At 37.7% G+C, this 22924-nt stretch overlaps 1 protein-coding gene across 2 annotated transcripts in view; it reads right to left on the bottom strand.

The window, feature by feature from the left end:
* The window catches only part of ALPK1 (alpha kinase 1), a 126109-nt gene extending 103994 nt beyond the window's left edge, over nucleotides 1-22115 (bottom strand). The window contains exons 1-2 of one of the 2 annotated variants that reach the window (XM_081795564.1): nucleotides 21937-22115; nucleotides 17647-17780 (exon numbers count right to left, since the gene is read on the bottom strand). The gene's annotated coding sequence lies outside the window, so the exon portion shown is untranslated. The remainder of the gene's footprint in view (nucleotides 1-17646; nucleotides 17781-21936) is intronic. The other variant, XM_060654408.3, reaches the window with a different exon arrangement.
* Nucleotides 22116-22924: the final 809 nt, after the last annotated feature.

Genomic DNA, 22924 nt, shown 5'->3' with positions numbered 1-22924 from the left:
TTAATCAGTGATTATTTTGTATGTGAGTCCTTCTCACTTTCCATGAGGTAAAGTTTTTGGAAATTTTATTTGTTACAAGGCTAAGTGGTCTACAAAGTCTTAGTTCTCATAACCCTTTTGACTTTTTCTTCTGAAAAAGATCTGAAATCTGGAACTGTTCCCACAGGGATTCACTCTATTTGCCTTTTTAAATTCCTCAGCGGTTCCCCTTCTTCTCATTAATTAATTAATTTGATTCAACAAGTATTTATTGAGTCCCTCTGTTGCACCAGGATAATCATCAATCTTTACTCTCACAGAATGTTTTTGGGAAAGGCAATCCACCATGGGCTGTGGGCATGCATCTCTGCAAGCTCTTGCTGAGCGTGTCAAGAATGTCAACCCAATTTCCCTTGCTTGGCCTATTTATCAGGTTTGTATTTGCAGCAACCTTGAGAAATGAGGTCATAGAACAATTTTGTTATAAAAGCAGTGGCTTCCTCAAGATCAATGTTCCTTGACTGCAACACAAACCTACCTGCATCCACCTTGACTGCTCAGTATCACTCCTTTGGGACTTAGAGGACATAAGAAACAGATGTCTACATGATGCTCATGCTTGCTGTGCTCTTGAATAATAAAGTCCCCTGTCTTTGACCCAAGAGCCTCATCTCATGTCTTTTGCCAGCATCCATGAAACAGTAGCAGGCCAACTTACTAACTTTATTTTTATTATTTAAATGTTTATTTAGTTTTGAGAGACAGAGACAGAGCATCAGCAGGGGAGAGGCAGAGAGAGGGAGACACAGAATCTGAAGCAGTCTCCAGGCTCTAAGCTGTCAGCACAGAGCACAACGTGAGGCTCGAACTCGAGAACTGTGAGATCATGACATGAGCACAAGTTGGATGTTCAACTGACTGAGCCACCCAGTCGTTCCCAACTTAGTCAACTTAGTAACTTTAAAGAAAGTAAAATAAAATCCCAGTCCCTGAAATTTAAATCTTAATTTCCAAGAATTAAATTACCCCTAAAAAAAGGCCCTTACCGAGTGAAATTTTATGTAATCCTCTAAAAATCTGCCTCAACTGAAATAGGAAAAATGTCAACTATATTTGATGTAAATTTGATTTTTTAGATCCTATATTCTCCTAGATTTGTAGCCTGCATATTATAAATTCCATTTTCTTCTCAATTCTTAAAAATTAAGGTTTGTGGGGTGCCTGGGTGGATCAGTAGGTTAAGCATTGACTCTTGGTTTGGGCTCAGGTCATGATCTCAGTTTGTGAGTTCAAGCCCTGCATCGAGCTCTGTGCTGACAGTGCAGAGTCTGTTTACGATTCTCTCTCCCCCTTTCTCTGTCCTTCCCCCATTCATTTTCTCTGTCCCTCTCTCAAAATAAATAAATAAACTTAAAAAAAATGAAGGTACTTGTCTTCCAACAATGCAAATTAACCATAATTTCTAGGTTTTCTGCTATGTGTCAGGTTCTGCAGGGGATCTAAAGATGAATAAGATATAGTCCCAGCATTTTTAGGCCTCAGGGTTTAATAGAGATGACAAACACAAATCTGTATCTCGAACACAAGACTGAGGGGGATCAGATATAGTTGAGTTCCAAGCAAAGAATGGGTGAAGAGTGGGGAAGGGGAGATTTAGTTAAGTAATTGCTTGCTAAGAAGGACAAATATAAGCTAAACACTGAAGGATGGGTAGGACTCCAACAACTGGAGAAAATGAAGAGGCAGGGACTGGGGAACAAGGAAAGTGGTACAAAGAGATGCATTTCAGACAGATGGGGTGGGATAGAGACACAGCAAGAGCAAATGCAGATCATGATTAGAATTAGCAGGAAATCCAGGGTGCGTGGAACACTGAGAGATGATGAGTTCAGACCAGTTCTGTTTGAAGTGCCCATGGAATCTTGTAGGTAAATGAAGCTCTCTACAAAAGGTGGGAAATGTGAGTCGGATTCAGGAGAGAGATTAGGGCTGGAGAGCAATTTGGGGATCATCCACGTCGGGGGCAATAATAGAAGCCACTGTATTCGATTAAAGGAGGCAAAGGTAAAATATGAAGAAGACCGGACTTCTACAAAATGCCTCGACTCAGGAGCCAAACAGTAAAATTATGGCCTCCAATGAAACAGCCAGAACTGTGAGAACCAAGAACAGCAGAGACATGATACTGAGCAACAAGTTCCACAGGAAACCCCAGAGTAACTGCTGGGAAGAGGCAACTAGATTAGGTGATTGTAAAGTTCTTGTTGATCTTGTAAATAGACATTATAATCAGAAGAGGGCAGATCAGAGTAGATGCATGAGTGTTAATCAAGGAAGTGAAAGGGATAAATATAGACTACTATTTTGAGAAGCACTGCTGTTAAGGGAAGGAGAAAGATGGAATGCAGTCTCAGGGGAAATGAATATTTCATAAAAATCATTAGATTTGAACACGTGTGTAGGCTAAGGAGCTATTAGAAGGCAAAGGAAAAATAAAGCAAAGAAAAAAAATGAAAGAGAAAGAATATGAATGAGAAAAATCACAAAAGAGCTTTAAGAAGTCAGAAGGAGTAGGCTTAATCCAAGGTAGACTACCATTTCTCTGAGGCATAAGGGTAGGAGAAAAAAATGGCTAATGACCGACAGAAAATCTGAGAGTTCACCATAGATAACCCAGTATCCTAAGTCAAACAGATGGAAATCTGGGAGGTAGGGTGGCAGCAGTGAGTTCAGTTTGAAAAGGGGGGATTCTGGATTGAAACAGGGACTGTAGAGAATTGGAAAGACAAGTAAGGATAAATAAAAGATTCAGTGGGGCCCAGCTACAGTTCATCAATAATGGATGCCATCAGTCAGCTGAGGGGCTACCCCACCTCTACTCTAGACAGCTGAGTCAATCCACATCTGGAAAGTGTATACAGCAGAGGGCAAAGGAACATATCAAAAGTCTAAAGTGCCTGTGAACCAAGGGGTCCAGACTCAGAGAGGCTAGAGGACCTAGAAGTGGGCTCATAGCCTGGGCCAACTGAGAATCTGGGATGTTGGAGATGCTGAGACGAATGAACAAAAAAGAGGAGGTAGGGGATTATATTTACACAAGTGTTTTTCAGGTTTGGGACCTGGGGTTTTGAGTGGATCAAGTGAGGACAGATTCTCAGTTGAAGCCGCAGCCAGTCTGATGACTGACATGGTTGTTTAATCAAGTTCAGGCAGTCAGAGAAGTCTGGGGGTATTTTACTACACTTCAAATTGGTGGTGTTTTATTGTTGTATATCAACTACCCAAATACTCTTGTTATTTTTACTATTATGTAGATTTTCCCTTATCCATTTTATTTATTGTTAAAAGAAATACATAATGTAAATAGGTATTAAGTACTTCAAATAAGTTGTTCTTAAGTCCTATTTTCAGTTTTATCTAATTTTCAATTTGGGGAATGAACCTAAACTAGTTTACTTGTAGCCCTGTGGTAGACTGCTTTCCATTCTTTTCTCAATTGTAACTATGAATTAATTTTAGTGGTTTTGTTAATGTCTATCTTCCCCACTATAATATATGCTCCAATAGGACAGGGCATGCATCTGTTCTGTTCTTCTCTATAGCCGGGAATGTTTAGCACATAGGATAATTCCTAGCATATATGATGTACTCAAAAAGTATTTGTTTTCATGAATTGTTTATAAAAGGAGATATCTACTGAATCTGGACATCCTCTCTCAGTTGCTTAATCCTACACTTTGCTTACCATATATTTGATAAATTGGAAGTATTTCTTTTTATTTCAGGAATATCTGTAATATTCAAAGAAAATAGGATTCCTTTTGTTGTCTCTATAAGCTATTACATTCTCTGCCTACGCTCTTTAACAAGAAACAATATGTTTATTCTTAATTCATCCTCTAATTGTTTTCCTTTCAGACTGATGTAAAATGTTGAGACTACTTCTTAGTGTTACTTTTTGCATTATAAGGACATCATCAGATGTTCTGAAAATTCTGTGACAATGTTTATGTCATAGTCTCTGGCTCAGAAAATGAGTCAGTTAATGAGTTGTCAGTCCCAACAAATGTTTGTGTCATTTACATGATGATCTTAACTGCCTTTCTGCAATTTTAAGGGTCTGTTCATGCTTTCTAGTGCCTCACTGCCGCCCTCTTCTGGTTACATATAACAGCACAGGCATAAAAGATCCCACTTCTTCAACTAGATGTGTATCTTTACTTAATGAAAACAAATGTGGCTCTACAGAACAAAAAAGAGCCAAATAAATTACAAGACTTAGAAATGACCTATCAAAATGGAAAACTTTTGTGAAACATTAAAATAGTGATGCATATTATTTATCTACCAATAACCTTTTTTGAACCCCATTTCAGAAAAAAAATACATTACTCTTTTTGAATTTTATTATAGAAAAACATCACTAGTCCATTGTCTCAAAATCTATGATGCTTCAATATAACAGCAATAAAAATTTCACTTGTACTATCTATGTAGAAAGAGCTTGCTAACAGAATTAATAGTGTACATAGTATTGCAGGCCATGTGCAAACTGGGAGAAAAAAATCTATTCAACTATTAAGGGTATTTTAGCATGGCTAAATATATGAAATAAACACTGATAATCCAAAGAGCATTTATTACCTACTTATGAAGTGCTGAATGAGTCCTTCACTTGCAAATAATGCAGTGGTTCTGAACATATATATGACCTGAAGCCTTTGTTTACACTGTTCTCTTGACTCCTACCTTATTCACACTACACATCCTATATTGGATGAATTCTGCCATCTTCTCCTTGCAAATATGGTCTCTGCTCTCACAATCTCTTCTGTTATTATCTTTCCCAGGTCCCCTCCATCTCTAGTTGGGACCATTAGCCTCCAAACTGGTTTTCCTGCCACCTGTCTCTTTCCATATCCCCATAACTCTATACTTCACACATTGCCAGGTAGCCTCTTAAAATCAGAATCAACCTTGTTACTCCCCTCCTTAAAAATGTCTGCTCGGGGCCATCTGGGTGGCTCAGTCAGATGAGCATCTGACTCTTGCTTTCAGCTGGAGTCATGATCCCAGGGTCCTGGGATTGAATCCCGCATCAGGCTCTGTGCCGAGTATGGAGCCTGCTTGAGATTTTCTCTCTCTGTGTTCCTCCCCTGCTTATGCTCTTTCTCTCTCTAAAACAAAAAAAAAAATTAAAAAAAAAATGTCTGCCTATAGGATGAAGTCGTCCAAGCACCTGAACTTGGAATCCAGTGTGTGGTACCCAGCATACCTGCAATGCAGCTCAGCTTCTGTCACTGTGCACTTGCCCTTAGTACCCTGTAATAGTGTCCCCCGGCACTCGGTTTTCTCCTCTGTGGCAGAGTTTGGCACAAGGCTCTATCATATATCAGTTACTTAACTGCCTCCCAAGAGACTGACTCCTGAGAGTGGGCAGAGCCTCACTCATTCTCTTTCAAATCTCCAGTGCACAGCTGGTACCAGCCGTGTGACTAGCACACAATAGAAGCTCAGTGCGGATTTGTGAAATAGAAGCTCAGTTCTGGTTTGTGAACGGATGAATGATAGAGTGCTGCTCTTTCCATTTTTATCTAATGAAATTCTCAGTTTCCAAGTTTTAAATTATAGTGCCATTTCTCTAAAGCCTCTTTTTACTCTTTTCTGGCAGAATTCATAGCTATACCAGTTTTTGTTCACATTACACTTAGCTATATGTACTCCTGTCTCTTGTGCTATGTCATTAGTGCCTAAAGGAAACTTGGGAGAGTGAAAAGGGCATGAGCTTTGGAAGCAGACAACCCTGAACTGTTTCCCAGGCCTGCTGTTCACTCTCTGTGTCACCTTAGACACATTTCTGAAATGAATGTTTTTCCCCTCATCTGTAAATGGGTCTAACACCACTTCTCCATAAGACGAATACAAACGCTAAAAAAGAAAGTGAAAACTCATGATACATACTACACTTTCACTAAATTTTAGTATTTGTTCCCTTTCCCTGAGGGTGAAGATCATATCTAATTTGTATCTAGGTTCCCAGTGTATTATAAACTATAGAGACTCAGTAATGTTTGCTGAGGAAATAAATGAATTCCAGAGTTGTAGTTGGTCAAAAATAATATAAGAATTACAATCTTGAATCATATGTTTCTCATTTTTATGATTATAATATCTAAAGTATATTCTAGTCACATAGTTTGAGGCATAAATATTTTCTAGTCTTTCAGTTATACTTCCATTTGTTCGTTTTCCTTTATGTAGTCATTGTGAAATATGTTTATGAAGTGTTTAAATAAAAAGACCTAATGTTTATTTTTAACAAGATAAATATAATGTTAAGGAGGAAAAAACAGAATATACCAGTGTTCACAGTGTGACAGCTACTATGTTTTTAAAAAGATGAAGATGAATGATGTTTTTTTCCAGAAATAGAAAAAAAACCCATCCTAAAATTCACTTATAATCTCAAAAAACCCAAATAGCCAAAGCAATCTTGAAAAAGAAGAACAAAGTTGGAGGTCTTGTACTTTCTGATTCTAAAACTTGCTACAAAGCTACTCTAATCAAAACAGTGTGATACTGGCATAAAGACAGACATATAAACCAATGAAATAGAATAGAGAGCCCAGAAATAACCCTTCACATCAAGTGATTTTTGATAAGGGTGCCATGACCATTCGATGGGGAAAGGACAATCTTTTCAATAAATGGTGTTGGGAAAACTGGACGTCCATGTGCAAAAGAATAAAGTTGGACTTTTACCTTATACCAAAGCCAAAAATTAACTTAAAAGTGTAAAGCCTAAAATAAAATAAAATAAAGCCTAAAACTATAAAAGTCTTAGAAGATAACAGGAGAAAATCTTTATGATACTGAATTTTGCAGTGATTTCTTGGGTATGATAAAGCACAGATAACAAACAAAAAACCCCCAAATAAATTGGACTACATAAAATTTAAAAACTTCTGCTCATCAAAGGTCATATTAAACAGAGTGCAAAAGGAACCCCTGGAATGGGAAAAATATTTGCAAATCATACAGCTGATAAGGAATTAATATCCAGAATATGTAAAGCACTCCTACAACTCAAGGGTAAAAATACAAATGACCTAATTTAAAAAAATAACAAAGGACTTGAATTGACACTTCTCCAAAGAAGATATACAAATGGTCAATAAGCACATGAAAAGATGCTCAACATCACTAATAATTAGGGAATGCAAACAAAAATCACAATGAGATACCACTTCACACCCATTAAGATGACTACTAAGAAAAAAAAGGAAAAAAGAATAGAGTACTGGCCAGGATGTGGATAAATTATAATCTTAGCACACTGTTAGTGGGAATATAAAATGGTACAGCTGCTATGGAAGAAGATATTATGGTGTTTCCTCAGAAATTAAAAATAGAATTATCATATGATGCAGCAATTCCACTTCTGAATACATATCCAAAATAATGGTAAGCATGGACTTGAGTTATTTGTATACCATGTTCAAAATAGCACTATTTACAGTAGCCAAAAGGTAGAAGCAACTTATGTGCCCATCAACAGACAGATAAACAAATGTGGTATACACATACATTTCCTTAAAAAAGGAAATTTTGACCAATGCTATAACACAGGTAAATTTTGAGGACATTATATAACATGAAATAAGCGTCACAAAAAGACAAAATTGCATGATTCTACTTACTGCCTGAGGTGCCTCGAGTAGTCAAATGCATACAGACAGAAAGTAGAATGGCGGTTGTCAAGGGGCTGGGTGGGGTGGGGGGAGCGGAGTGGGGTATGAGAAGCTATTGTTTGATGGTGAAAAGAGAGTTTCAGTTTTGCAAGATGACAAGCATTCTGTGGATAGATGGAGTGATGGTAGCACAAGAATGTGAATGTAAATTAATACCACTATACTCTACCCTTAAAATGATTATGATGGCACATTTTATGTGTATTTTACCACAATTATTAAGAATGACTACAAAAATAGCAGGAAATACACCAAAATATTTAGCATCTTTGGCTCTCTGTAATACTCTTTGACTATTTTCCCCTTCTTTTTATGATTTCTACAATGACTATGTATAGTTCTATAATTAGGAGAAAATAATTAATTCAAAACTTCATGTGAAAACTTACCCAAAATTGGTGTTCATAGATTTTGATCCAGTTCTAATTTAGAACTTTCTAGGTTAAAAAAAATATTAAACACAGAGGACTTTATTATAATAAGAGAAGGGACAGAATAAGGAATAATCTATATTTATTTCCTGCATTATGTCATAGGCATTGTTGCATGATTTCTACTTGAAACATCCCAGGTAAGAGAACAGAGGAAACTCACCGTCCTGAGTCCCAAATGAGAGTAGAGAAGTTACAATTGGTCATCACCATCCATCACGTTAGAAACACGTGGAGGGGCACCTGGGTGGCTCAGTCGGTTAAGTGTCTGACTTCAGCTTAGGTCATGATCTCATGGTTCATGAGTTCGAGCCTCGCGACGGGCTCTCTGCTCTCAACGCAGAGCCTGCTTCAGCTCCTCTGTTCCCTTCTCTCTCTCTGCCCTTTCTCCACTTCCACTCTCTGTTTCTCTCTCAAAGATAAATAAACCTTAACAATAAATGAATAAGGGCACCTGGGTGGCTCAGTTGGTTGAGCAACCGACCTCGGTTCAAGTCATGATCTCAAAGTTCATGAATTCAAGCCCCACATCAGCCTGGCTGCTGTCAGCCCAGAGCCCGCTTCGATCCTCTATCCCTTCTCCCACTAGCACCCTCTCAAAAATAAACATTAAAAAATAAAAAGTAAAATAAAATAAATAAACATTAAAAAAAGAAACACATAAAGGAAAAATGTCAATCACAGAAGACCAGATCCTGTCGAAAGTGGTTAACAGGGGACAAACATCTCTCCCCATCCTCTTAAATAGAGGTAGGGGTTTCAAATCTCTCTTTAGACTTTTTAGAAACTTTACTATCAGAGGTCTAAATTATCAGGGTTGGTACTCTCTGACAGTTTCATTATGAGAAAATAAAGAGACTTTGCTGAAAAAACCTGAATGATCTCTTGTCTCAGTGACTTTAAAAGAAGTCTATTTATTACTTTTGGGGATTGCCAGAGGGAGGAAGTCCTCCTGGTTATTTATGTAAATATTTTGCTGAAAGAATTTGCAATAATAGTTACTATTTTTTCATATGCTAGAAATAGCAATACATGACATTTCATAGTGCTTTACATTTTCTTTCTTTTTTTAAGGTTTATTTATTTTTGAGAGACAGAGACAGAGCATGAGCGGGGTAGAAAGGGGCAAAGAGAGAGAGAGACATAGAATCTGAAGCAGGTTCCAGGCTCTGAGCTGTCAGCACAGAGCCCAATGCGGGGCTTGAACTCACGAACTGTGAGATCATGACCTGAGCCAAAGTCAGATACTTAACCAACTGAGCCACCCAGGTGCCCCCATAGTGCTTTAAATTTTCAACCACCTTGAAAAATCTTTCAGGGGGCAGCTTATGCCCTTAAGTCCCTGAACCACTGGCTCTAAATAAGCAGCCTCCTGGCCACTTTTAGACCTTGCTTTTGCCTTCCTTGTTTAATCTGCATATGCCTTCCCCAATCTTGGAATCTTACATCATGACCCACTGCCCGTCATTGTTAATGTCAACAGCCTGCTCCTAGGGCATTTTAGCTCCCACATCATTGTTACTCCAATGACCCCCATTCTTGGAGATTTCAATAATTATTTAGTGATCAGAGACTCTTGGTTTCTTGAATCCTTTCTTCCAAAGATCTTGCCCTTCACCCAACCTCGGGCATTCACTTTTAAGGCAACTCTTTCATACTTTCAAATTGTATCTCACTTTCTATCCACTACCATCCATCTTGTCCCCTTTTATTCTCCCAAATCCAACAATCCCAAAATCTCACTGGGACCTAGGATCCATTGATCCTACCACCCCCCTTGAGGCCCTTTCTCCTCCCTCTACCCAATTTAATTTCCATGGTCAATCATGATCATCATCACATGCATATACCTTTGACTCCCTTGTTTTTAACATGTGCATGTCAAAATCACAACTCTAGTTAAACCCAAACTTTACACAGCTGAATGAGGCTGGGGGAAAAAATATCCCTGCCCCCTGATTCCACTTTAAATTTCTTCCTCTGAAACTCAGTGATGCCATTAATGCTGCCAGGCAATCGCATTGTGATTCTCAGGTCCATCCACCTTTCACTCTGTCAGGGGCCGATTTCATACTTTGTCTCCTTTCCTCCTCTACCCTCATTCTCAGCAATCAGAAGAGGACTTTCACAGACTCCTGCTCACCTCTAACAGTGGCTGCAACCCATATTCTGCCCTCCCATTTGCTTTCAGAGATGAGTCACCCATTCTCTTATCTGGAAGCAATTACTCCATTCAAACAATAATTGCACCCTTCTCCTTACTCAAACTCAGTGCTGAATTTTTTTCTTCTCTGAGTTTTTGCTCTCCATTGGTTCATTCCTATCCATTTACAAACATGCCATTATTTCTCCCATCTTAGAAGAAAAATCTCTTGACTTCACTTTCATCAATAGCTATTGCCCTTTGCAGCACAATTCCTTGAAAGAATTGCTCCTACTTAAGCTTTCAGTCTGTCTCTTCTCATTTTCTCTTAAATGCACTTCAATCAGACTTCTGCTCCATCACACCACTGAAACTGCCATTGTCAAAGTCACTGGTGAACTCCACCTTGTTACATCCAAAGACCAATTCTCATTCCTCTTCTTTTTAACCTACTAAAATATGTGATAGATAGCATGTGACACACATCTTCCCTTCTCCATTGCCTTCCAGGATACCACATGCTCTTGGTTTTCCTCCTACCTCACTGATCTCTCCTTCTCAGCCTTTTTGGCTGGTTCATCCTCCTCTCCTAGATCCCTTAATGTTGAAATGTGCAAAGTCTCAGTCTCTGGCCTTCTTCCTTTCTCCATCTAAATCCACTCCTTGGCTTGGGGCGCCTGGGTGGCTCAGGAGGTTAAACGTCTGACTCTTGGTTTTGGCTCAGGTCATGATCTCACAGCTGTGAGAGTGTGGAACTTGCTTAAGATTCTCTCTCTCCCTCTCTCTGGGTCCCATCCCTTCTTGCATGTTCTCTCTCTCTCTCTCTCTCTCTCTCTCTCTCTCTCTCAACAATCAATCAATCCACTCCTTGGTGATCTCATTCAGTTCATAGTTTTAAATATCATGTATTGGCTGACAATCATCAACTTTGTATCTCCAGTCAAAACTTCTGCCTTGAAATTTTCCGATGCATATTTTCAACTGTTCATTGGGTATCAGACTTGTATATCCAGTCAGCATCATATTCTCAACATGTCCACTTTGAACTCCAAATCTGCCTCAGCTAATGACTCAGCTAATGACCTGTCCAGGAAAGTGAAATGAAAGGCCAGCTCTTAGATGAGCTGTGCATTCATTCAGAAGAGGCTGAATGGGAGCAGATAGGGGTATTTGAAGGGAAAACTTGCCCAGAGGGAACCCCCTGGTTCCCTCATGTCACTTAGACTTTCACTTTGTGCATATGCAGTTGTGGTCTAAAAAGCTTTTCCTTGACAACTGTGATTTGGGGAATAACTGTGTTGAGATACTGTGAGACTTCTAAGATCTATATTGCATAATAAGTAGTGCTTTTCTTTTCTTTCACTATAACTTACTTTTTCATACACGGTGGTTTCTGGCTTATGAGTGAGAGGTATTACTAGCCTACTGGGTGTTTTCCAGTATGTTCTATCAAGAAGTATTTAAGTCATGCAAAACTTTAAAAAAATTTTTTTGACATTTATTTATTAAAAAATTTTTTAATGTTTTTATTTATTTTTGAGAGAGCAAGAGAGAGAAACAGAGAGAGTGGAGGAGGGGTAGAGAGAGGGGGAGGCATAGAATCTGAAGCAGGTTCCAGCCTCTGAACTGTCAGCGCAGAGCTCAACATGGGGCTTGAACTCATGAACTGTGAGTTCATGACCTGAGCTGAAGTCGGATGCGTAACCAACTGAGCCACCCATATGTGCCCATAACATTTATTTATTTTTGAAAGAGAGAGAGTGACAGAGTATGAGCAGGGGGGTGGCAGAGAGAGAGGGAGACACAGAATACTAAGCAGTTCTAGGCTCTGAACCGTCAGCACAGAGCCCAGTGTGGGGCTTGTACCCACGAACCACGAGATCATGACTTGTGATGAAGTCGGACGCTTAACTGACTGAGCCACCCAGGCGCCCTGAGTCATGAAAATCTTGAAGATTGTACCATAGTGATTTCTGATGTATTTTTAAATAATTTAAATTTTTGAAACATTTTATTTTATAATGAGAGCAAAATGGTGATTTTATTTAAAATTTTGGAGAAAAAATACAGCAAAAAAGAAAATAAGAATTACCTATGGTCCCACTAAGAAATAAGCACTATAAACCTTTTGATATCATTGTTTCTGTGTACAGTTATAATGTTTATATATATATATGTATATACATATATATATTTCTATACGCACATATATATTTATAATGAAGCTTTTGAAAGTGTAAGTTTCAAAATTTAACTAAGTATTCTTGGACTATAATTGAGCAGTCTGATTTTTGTCTGTCAACTGAGGTGCCTAGGTGTAGTCAGAAGTAGTTTAACAAAACATTGTGACACTATATATATATTTTAGTGGCACTTCCTTTCCCTCATGACTTATGGTTAACTTAGGGATGCTTTCTGCATTTATTGTCTTCTGTTTTTCTTTCAGCCTTGCTTTGGAACTAGACATTCTCACCACTCTGCCTGCCCCTCCACATCCCAGCTAACACAAATGACAAATCCCAGTAGCCAACCCTCATCAGTGAGTGTTAATCTTTATCAAAACTTCTCCTAGGATGGGGCACCTGGGTGGCTCAGTCAGTTGAGTGTCAAGCTCTTGATTTTGGTTCAAGTCATGATCTCATAGTTCATGGGATCAAGCCCCGCATTAGACTCTGCACTGACAGTGAGGAACCTGCTTGGGATCCTCGGTCTCTCTCCCCCTCCCCCCTCAAAAAAGATAAGCTTAAAAAACAATAAAGTCTTTTCCAACTCTATAATCCTGTAATACTATTCTACCTTCTCAAAATTCGGCAACAAATAACTGAAGATAGTGCCCACCTGGTGTGCTACCATAGGATCTACATAGACTCCACAGGACTTAAAAACAGCTAGCATTTGTTTTTATCAAATATTGTTTTAAGGGCCCTAATGTACTAACACATTTGATTCTCATAAAAACTGTAAGAGATAATTAACATAATTCTCTTTATGTTAGGGTGGAGAAAATTGAGGCCCATAGTGACTAGGGAACTTGGTCATGGTCACACAGCAAAGGGACAAAGCTGACTCTAACAGGGGCAGTCAATTGACCAGATCAAAAGCATCCTGTACCATAGGATAGCACTTAGACTTGATAAAAGCCTAGAAGAAATTTTTTTTTCTTTTTGAATAGACAGTAAAATCTTTTTCTAAAAATAACCTAATAGCACAAAAGCAAAAACTTGGCCATGCTATGGACAAGCTGCTTTAAAATGTGAACCTGTTCTCTCTCTCTCTCCCTCTCTCTCTGCCCTTTCTCTGTTCTCTCTCAAAATAAATACATAAATAAATAAACTTTTTTTCTTAAAGGGGGTGCCTGGGTGGCTCAGTTGGTTAAGTGTCTGACTCTTGGTTTCGTCACAGGTCATGATCTGAAAGTTCATGGGTTGGAGACCTGTGTCAGGCTCTGTGTTGACAGCGCAGAACCTGCTTGGGGTTCTCTCTCTTTCCCTCTCTTTCTGCCCCTTCTTTGCTCTGTCTCTCATAATAAATAAACATGTAAAAATATGAGCCTTTTAATACAGAATATATGGTATTCCTTCTGGGAATCTTTAAATATATTTAAATGGAGCAAAGATTCAAGATTTTTAAAAAACAATACCAAGTCAGAAGGAGCATTTGCCAGGGTCCAAGACCTCTCAAATGTCACAACCTTCTACAGTCTCTAGTTGAGAAGATATCATTATATATGTGTGAAAAAGTAGATGTAATTATTCAAATGTTGAATTGATGGATTTTTTTAAATTAAATTCTGGGGAAAAAATTATGCCCTTTGTGAGCTAGGGAGCTTTAAGTAGTGGTAAATCTCACTTAAACAAAAGCAATAGGGCAGAGAAGTAGGGACTCATGAAATTTTATTTATTTAGGAAATCCATATTGGATACATACAATGTCTCGTGCATTGGGTTAGGTACTGGGAATTCAGAGACAGAAGATACAGTCTTAGTTTTCAAAAGTGGTTATTGCAAAAAAGTTCTGGGAAAGAAGAATACTCTGGGTTCTAGGAAATGTCTAGTCCAACAGGACAACGTGGCCACCTGCTTTGGTAGAGGGCAGTAAAGTCAGTCAAATCTTCCCAGAGGAATACGCTTGAGGTGTACCTTTCAGAAAGTAAGCCACCAAAGAAAGGAATGGTCTTTCAGGCAGAGCAAGCAGTAGTTGGGATAAAGAATGGAGGAGCATATTGGGAATGAATGGGTACCAAGGTATCACTGGAACTTAGATTCATCTAGGGTATGAATCTAAGGGCTGAAAGATGGGGCTGGAGAACGATGCAGATCACGGATCACTAGGGCTATTAAAATACATGCTAGGAAAGTGGGGAGTCTCTGAACAACATGACCCAAAATAACTGTTAAAATGTTGCCTGCAGGCAGACTAGAGGCTGAGGAGATGAGGATATGGTGTGAGATGTTGAGGGCTTGAACCAAGAATAGACATACAGGTAGTTTCCAAAGATATTTAAGAAACAGAATCAATGTCACTTCAAAACTGATTACATGCTGTTGATAAATAAGGGGTCTAGGAGAGCCCCAAGTGTTTCGCTTGAGCAAGTCCATGGCTTTTAGTGCCAGATATCAATATAAAAAATACTGATGGAGGTGAGAAATGATGAGTCCAGGGTTGAAAATTTTAGATGTGAGATGCCTGTGGGATGCAGAATAAAGATATTTAGTAACAGATTTACACTTGGATGTAAGAGTCCAGAACTCTGGAAGAGGAACCACAGGGCCTTCGGTATATGAGTGTAAACCGATATAAACGTAGCAATGGGCATCACCCAATGTGAAAATACAGCAGGAGCGAGAGGAGGCAGAGAGCAGAGAACGGGAATATAAAAGGGGAGTGCAGCCAGAGAACTAGAAGAGTCAGAAATGCATGGTGATATGGAAACCAAAAAAGAAAATTTGGAGAAGTCAATAGTGTCAAAATTGCAAAGAAACGCAGAGAGAAAGATGAAGTCTAGAAAGCGTCCTTCGGATTTGAATAAAATAATAAGAGGTCATTTTATTAAGTGGAAATATATTCAAAGAATATGCCCCCAAGAAATCCGCTAGGAGAGCTACAAAGATGAAGTGCTTTGCCTCATTTACATTAAGAGGTTGGAGCCTGCAGCCCAGAATTAACGGGATAAGGGTGTTTCTGTCTGCTTCTCAGCTGCCTGGCAAGCTGTGCCTTAAAGAAGCTCTTCCTAGTTCCTGGTGTCTGCCTACCAGTCTCTCTTGCCCACTGGAGAGGAGGGGAGGCACAGGGTGGGAGGGAATCTGGGCTCAAAAGGCTTCAAATATTTCTTATTAAATAACCTGCAACATTAGGAAATGAGCATCAGACCTGACCGATTAATATCTCAGAAGAGATGCTATTCACTTACATGTTACTATCCCTCACAATAACTTGGGGATGATTTAGGGAAGCAAATTTCTGGGTAGGAATATAGTTATCTTGGAGAATGATACCTGCAGCATCCAGACTTTAATCAGAGATTAAGTTATTGTGAAGAAGTCATCAAGCAAAAGGACATGTGATGAGGATCTAAGCATTTTTCTTATAGACAAGAAAAACAATTATGAATGGATGAGGTTTTGTTGAAAATTGTGCATATTTTTTAGTGCTTATAATGCACTAATGGGGAATGCATCACAGTAACTATATATGCTAGGGTTAAGATTCTAAGCAAAGGTTCCTGAGCAAGCTGATGACACAATATACTTTGAGGTACAATAGGAGTATATGCAATAATATGGAAAAATAGATGTAATTACAGTATGTACAGATATAAATTTATGAATCCAGGTTATAGGAATCCAAAAGAATGAGAAACAAATCAAGAAACTAATAGCATACATATCATGTGAAGTTCCCATTCCTCTTTCCTGCCTTTTTTCCTCTCTTCGAAATAAAAGAATAAGTTGACTTCAGTAAAAGCCATGGCTGACATTGAAGGCAACCAATGTAAGAAAAATCAACTAGTAGTAAGTATTTCAACTGGTATTTCCCCCTCTGTTCTTTGATTCTGTCATGCCTGTTCACTCTAGCACTGAGACTCAATCCTCGCTTTTTTCAAATAGCAAGTTATTTGTATGTCAAGCAAAGAAAAGGTAAGATTTATCTCCCAAAGACTGAACAATTGTATTTACTATACAGCAGTGTAGTTTATTTAACATATTTAACATATTTATTCGACAGAGTTTTGTCAAAAAGCCCCATGCATCGGGCTCTGTGCTGATGTCATGGAGCCTGCTTGTGATTCTGTCTTCCTCTCCCTCTCTCTGCCTCTCTCCCTGCTCTCTCTCTCTCTCTGAAATAAATAAACTTAAAAAAAAGTAATATAAATAAGTTATATAATAATATAAAAAGCCAATCTAAAAATATATTATATATACAAAAGTAGAGAAAGGAAAAGGAATAATTAATCTACCACTGTAAGACAATAACCACTTTCAGAATATTTGTGAATTTATATCTATATCATTTTATGTACATATTACATAATTGTAAGTATGATTGTTAATCAACCTTGAATCCATTTTTCCCTCAGCATTTTCTGTGCTGGTACTATTCTTCATCTTGTTTTACAGATATACAGTAGTCCCCCCCACCCCCACCATCCTTGTGGGATACATTCCAAGACCATGAATGCCTGAAACCATATTGAACCCCATATATATCACCTTTTTTCCCATGCATACATACATAAGTTTAATTTATAAATTAGGCACAGGAAGAGATTAACAACAACAATAATAAAATAAAACAGTTATAATAATATACTGTGAAAAAACATATGTGAATGTGGTCTCTCTCTCTGAAAATATCTTATTGTAGAAGCATATTGTGAAGGTATTTCAGGTTCAGTTCCAGACCGCTGCAATAGGGCAAATATTGCAATAAAGCGAGTCAAATGAACTTTTTGGTTTCCCAGTGCATATAGAAGTTATGTTTATACTATACTTTAGTCTACTAAGTGTGCAATAGCATTATGCCTAAAAACATGTACACACCAAAATGAAAAAAATACTTTATTGCTAGAAAATGCTAACCATCATCTGAGCTTTCGGCAAGTTGTAATCACTAATCACAGATCACCATGACAATGTAACAATAATGACAAGGTTTGAAACTTTCAAGAGAATTACCAAAACATGACAGAGAAAATTGTGAACAAATGCCGTTGGAAAAACAGCGCTGACAGACTTGCTTGAACCAGGGTTGTCACAAACCTTCAGTTTGTAAAAAACTCAGTATCTGAAAAGCGCAATAAACCAAAGCATAATAAAATGAGATATGCCTATATACTACTCACTGTTCTTGTGATGATGTGAGACAATAAAACGTCTATGTGATGAGATGAAGTGAGGTGAATGACTCAGGCGTGTGAGGAAGCGTCATAAAGAAGATCATCTGCTTCTGGCAGTGGTTGACTGTAAGTAACTAAAACTGTGGAAAGCAAAACCATGGATAAGGGAGGGACTGTTATACCATAATTTGTTTAATCTTTCCCTTTTTTTAGAATGCTTGGAATTCCTTGTATCATAAATACCTTTATGATAAACATCTTGTGTGGATTTTCTCCATATTTAGAATTACATCCTCCTTAGAATGGATTCCCTGAAAGAAACGGACAATATGACCATTTTTAATGGCCATTGACACACTACATGATACACTGATGGTCCTTGACCTAGATGATGTTTATGTCCCCTCCCCCTCTCTCACCCTTTAGTGCACAGCACCCCTCCCTGCCCTTCTAAGATATCAGTGTCTTGGTGAAACAGGCACAACAGAAGTATAATGCTGACTCTGGGATGATTCATCCTCTCTATGATTCTGATTTCAAAAAATATGGGCTAATTTCTACATCCCTTCAATGTTATGACAATTCATGAGGACTGTAGGTCTGATAAAAGTTTGAAAAGGCATTTTTTATCCAATATTTTGTACATCTATAATTAAGAAATTTTAACAGATTGTATTACTAATTGAGCAGTGTAACCAAGGACCAGTGAGGTTCACATTTCTGCAGTGGTTCAGAAAATATCCACTTAGCAAACACATTAGTTCAATATTTCTAAAACTTTAGCCATTTACATGCCACCTTCACAATTGTTACCTTGTTTACTCATTTCCTTAAAATCAGTAGTGAACAGTTTACTTTCATTTTACTTAACATCTTCCTGAGCAATAATATCTATGAAGTCATAAATTTTATGAGCTAGTTATATTTTTAATTCACATTAAAATAAGCATCTAACTCAAATTTTCAAAGACACATGCTACCTAAAATCAGTAGTTTGTACACCATACTTTGAGAAAATTGTATTAACATATAACTGATGTTAAAGCTATGATCTCTTTCCTTTCTTTAGACATAGAAGAATAATAGTCCCAGACAATATTCTTACTTTTAAATTTGTCTATCTCACAGAACTCTATAAACAGAGCAAATCACAACATCCTGCAAAAAGATGTCACTGTCAATAACAAGAAACAAAGACTTCTCCATATAGAGAGGCAACAAATAAAAATAACAAAAATATAGAATGAGTTTACACCAAAGGTTTGAAAGCACATTCCTATTAAAGTTCTTCAAACCATAGATGCTTAACATTTCAGGAAAACAGGGGAGGCTGGGTGGTTCAGTCTGTTAAGCGGCCTACTTCGGCTCAGGTCATGATCTCACGGTTCATGAGTTCGAGTCTCGCATCAGGCTCTGTGCTGTCAGTTCAGAGACTACTTTAGATCGTCTGTCCCCCTCTCTGTCTGTACCTCCCCCATGTGTGCACACACATGCTCTCTCACTCTCTCTCTCTCAAAAATAAATAAACATTAAAAAAAATTCAGGAAAGCATTTCCAAAGAGCATTTTATGCTAAAAAGCCATCATCATCTGAAATAGATTAAGGGACAGTAACAGTAGTATGTGTATTGTGTTCAGGGAAAGGGGTTACTGAAATTCTTTTGCAATGGGAGGAACCATGGAGTTTCAGAAATATTTTGAAATGAATACATTTACTCTTAAGGAAAATTCTGGGTTCTAAACTCAAACTTAGATCACATAGGACAAGGGGAGACTGTTACAGCTTAATATGTCAAGTGTACTCATTACACAGTATTATTTTATGTGAGATTTTATAACATTCATCATGATTTACATATGGCTTTAAAATATATATATATAAATATATATAAACTTTAAAAATACACATATATATTATATATACACATATATGTATATATATTTTATATTATATATGTGTATATATAAATTTGTGTATATATAAATGTGTATATATAAAAAATGTGTATATATAAATATATAAATATAAATGTATATATATGCATATATACATTATATATTATATATTACATAATATATAATAATATAATATATAATATATATTATATAACATATATATGTATACATGTGTATATATTTTAAAGTTTAAAGTAATTATTGGCTCCTTATTTGACAGGAATCTGTTCACAGCCCCTTCCCTTGCCAAGTTTACAGACAAAACTCACAAGTGTTTATACTTGGCACTCTTTGTTTTTCCAGATCATGGTACCTTGCATTCTCAGCAAATAGACTCCAACTACAAAACATATTCTTCTCTAGCCTGACCACAACTCACATCCCAGATGAGCCCTGGACAGAGAAACCTGTCACCTCCTGCTCTAACATGCCAACAACACATTCTGTCCTGCTTGATGTTCTACTCTTTGTGCAAGTCTTTGCCACCTGCATCGCCGGTCACCCTAACATCACTCATGCCCATGGAGGATACTATAAAATTCTGGTGTCTTGTTGGAAAAGAACTTGGAGAATTGATTCAGCTCAGATTCAAAAGATGTTTAAAGTGCAGAGTAAATTATTGCCAGCATAATTTTAAGTATTTTATTTCTTTTGAGGTTGTAGGTTGACAGAGTTCAGAAGGAGGAGGTGGGAAAAGAGAAGTAAATTATTTTAGTCAGTTGGTATAAAGGCTTGACTTAGCATTTGTTCAGGTCTGGTATGTCTCTTAGGTGGTAAATTAATCTATACACACCCCAATCCAAAATTGTGCTCAATGTACAGACTTGTAATCTGCTGACTTGTAATCTGCCGACGCACCATCTAGACAGGGGCGCATGGCTCTGTGGTGCGATCACACTAATGCACCATGTCGTTCAATTGTATTTGAGGTCACGGAGGAAAGAGGAGAAACGAAAGAATGTGGAGACTATGCTGAAGCATCATGTATAGGCTTGAACAGCAACAGTGATTATGTGTAAGGAATTTAAAATGTTCTTAACAAGGAGATATCAGCCAACCAAAAGCAGATATTGTTTCTCATAAGAGTACTAGCTACACTTACTAAAAAGAAAAGAAAAGGCAGAGGGAGATAGCAAATATTAGAGACGTCAGTATGTTGTGACATAAATACCCTCCTTTCTGACCCTGCCTCTGTACTCTCACCCACCTGGAAGTCCCAAACTATTCTTTTTTTTTTTTTTTTTTTTTAATGTTTATTTATTTATTTGAGAGAGAGAGAGAGAGCACACCTGCACATGAGTGTGAAAGTGGGGGAAGGGAAGAGACAGAGGAAGATAGAATCCCAAACAGGCTCCACACCGTCAGCACAGAGCCCAGTTTGCAGCCTGAACCCACAAACCCGTGAGATCATAACCTGAGCCCAAGTCAGATGCTTAACCACCTGAGCCACACAGGTGCCCCAGTCCCAAACTATTCTAAAGGTCGTAATTTGTGGCTTTCCAAAGTAGTTTATAGCCCTAATTTCAAATAATAAAATTTGTTAATGAAAGGACTCTTTTGAATAAAATACGAAGGAATTTAATTTTTTAAAAATTATTTTTTAATATTTATTTATTTTTGAGAGAGAGAGAGAATGGGGTAGGGTCAGAGAGAGAGACAGAGGATCCGAAGTGGGGCTTAAACCCATGGACCATAAGATCATGACCTGAGCCAAGATGAAGAGTTGACCGCTTAACTGACTGATTCACTCAAGTGCCCCAGAATTTAATTTTTCTAGATGCTTTCTGTCTACATAATGCTTCACCACACCTGGAATTCCTGTCAGTTGTTCCCATATGAAAACAGTAATTCTCCACTCTTACTATTTCCTGGCAAAATCACTGAGGCCATCCTACCAGTGATGGTTTCTGTTATGACTAATGTACTCCAGGCAAAAGTCCTAGGGTCAATTTTTCACATAAGTAATCCCACTTCTTTAATGCTTTAATCACACATCTCCATTCAGTGACAAAGCCAGATGTTCAGTAGCAAGCTGCCTAACATATGGACTTTGTTATTAAAACATGCTAAAAACAAAACAAAACAAAACAAAACAAAACAGGTTCCTTTTCTCCTTTCCCTTGTAATCTAAATTTACTGTTCCCTCCCCTTCCCAACCCTAATCCCCTTTGTGTAGCGCTTTTAGAATTGCAAATATTCTTAGAGCTCTCAAGTTATTTAAATGCAGACAATACCAGGAAGTAGAAACAAGATCAGAGTCTAAAATAATACCTCCTTATATATTATGCCACCTTTTGTACCCACATCTACTGTGTTTTGTCATTTAAAAGCTTATACTCACCTTTGTCTCGAAGATAAACACTTTTAAGGCCAGCAAATCTCTGAAAAAGGTTAATTTTAGCACAATTTCCCTGAAATACACTGTTTATCATAAAGAGCCTTGGTTTCAGGAAGTAGAAATTTGAAGGAAAACAAAGTCTGTCACTGCCTCAGAATCTGATTGTGTAATTCACCTCTGGGACTTTCAGCAGTTTTGCACCAGAAGCCACACCCCTTTAGGAATTGCTTTGGTGAAAGGTATTCTGGGAGTTGTATTACTACAGGGAAGTTACTTCTTTTAAACAAAGTGCAAGGAAACCTCTTATGTGGACCAAGTCAAAATAGAGAGTCAGTCCTCTGAGAGCCAAGGAAAGAGAATGTCAGTAAGAAACAACATGACGTTGTTTTTCATCTATTGTAAACAGACAAACTCATGTTTGGGCTCCGTATTTCAAGGCGGGAGTAGTCAACAGTACTAAACGATGCAGAGAAATGATGAAAGATAAGGTTAGAAAAGTGTCCACTGACTTGGCAAATAGGTCAAAGATAGCTTTAAAATTTTTTGAAATTGATTTTAAAAATTAACGAAGAAACACAAATGAAATGTAAAAATAAAATATTAAAGGAGAGGGAAGGTTTCTGGGTTTTGTTTTCTTTTTTACTAAAAATTACACCAGTGAGGAGTACTAGATGACACAGTTTAGATTCAACAAGGGCAAGATGAAGTTACCTGGTTTGGAGGTTATGTGACTGGTAGAAATGATGCACCCCCCCCCCACCAAAACTGGCCCTTCTTTTCCTGCTTACATAGTCTATAGCTCTCATATTGGGTTATTAGGATCAGGATTACTGGGGACTTTCATAATCCACAGGGATCCTCTAACAAAAAAACCTATATTATTGTTCTATTGTTGCATAAAAAATTACCACAAACTTAGCAGTTTAAAAGAACACCCATTAAATTATCTGTTCTATAGACCAAATGTAAAATATTTGTAAATGAAGATTCA

The sequence above is a fragment of the Panthera onca genome, chromosome B1 (assembly GCF_046562875.1).
Source record: "Panthera onca isolate mPanOnc1 chromosome B1, mPanOnc1 haplotype 2, whole genome shotgun sequence".
In the NCBI taxonomy this organism is placed as follows: domain Eukaryota; kingdom Metazoa; phylum Chordata; class Mammalia; order Carnivora; family Felidae; genus Panthera; species Panthera onca.
The sequence above is the reverse complement of the archived record's forward strand: the minus strand, read 5'-3'. Positions and strand labels throughout refer to the sequence as shown.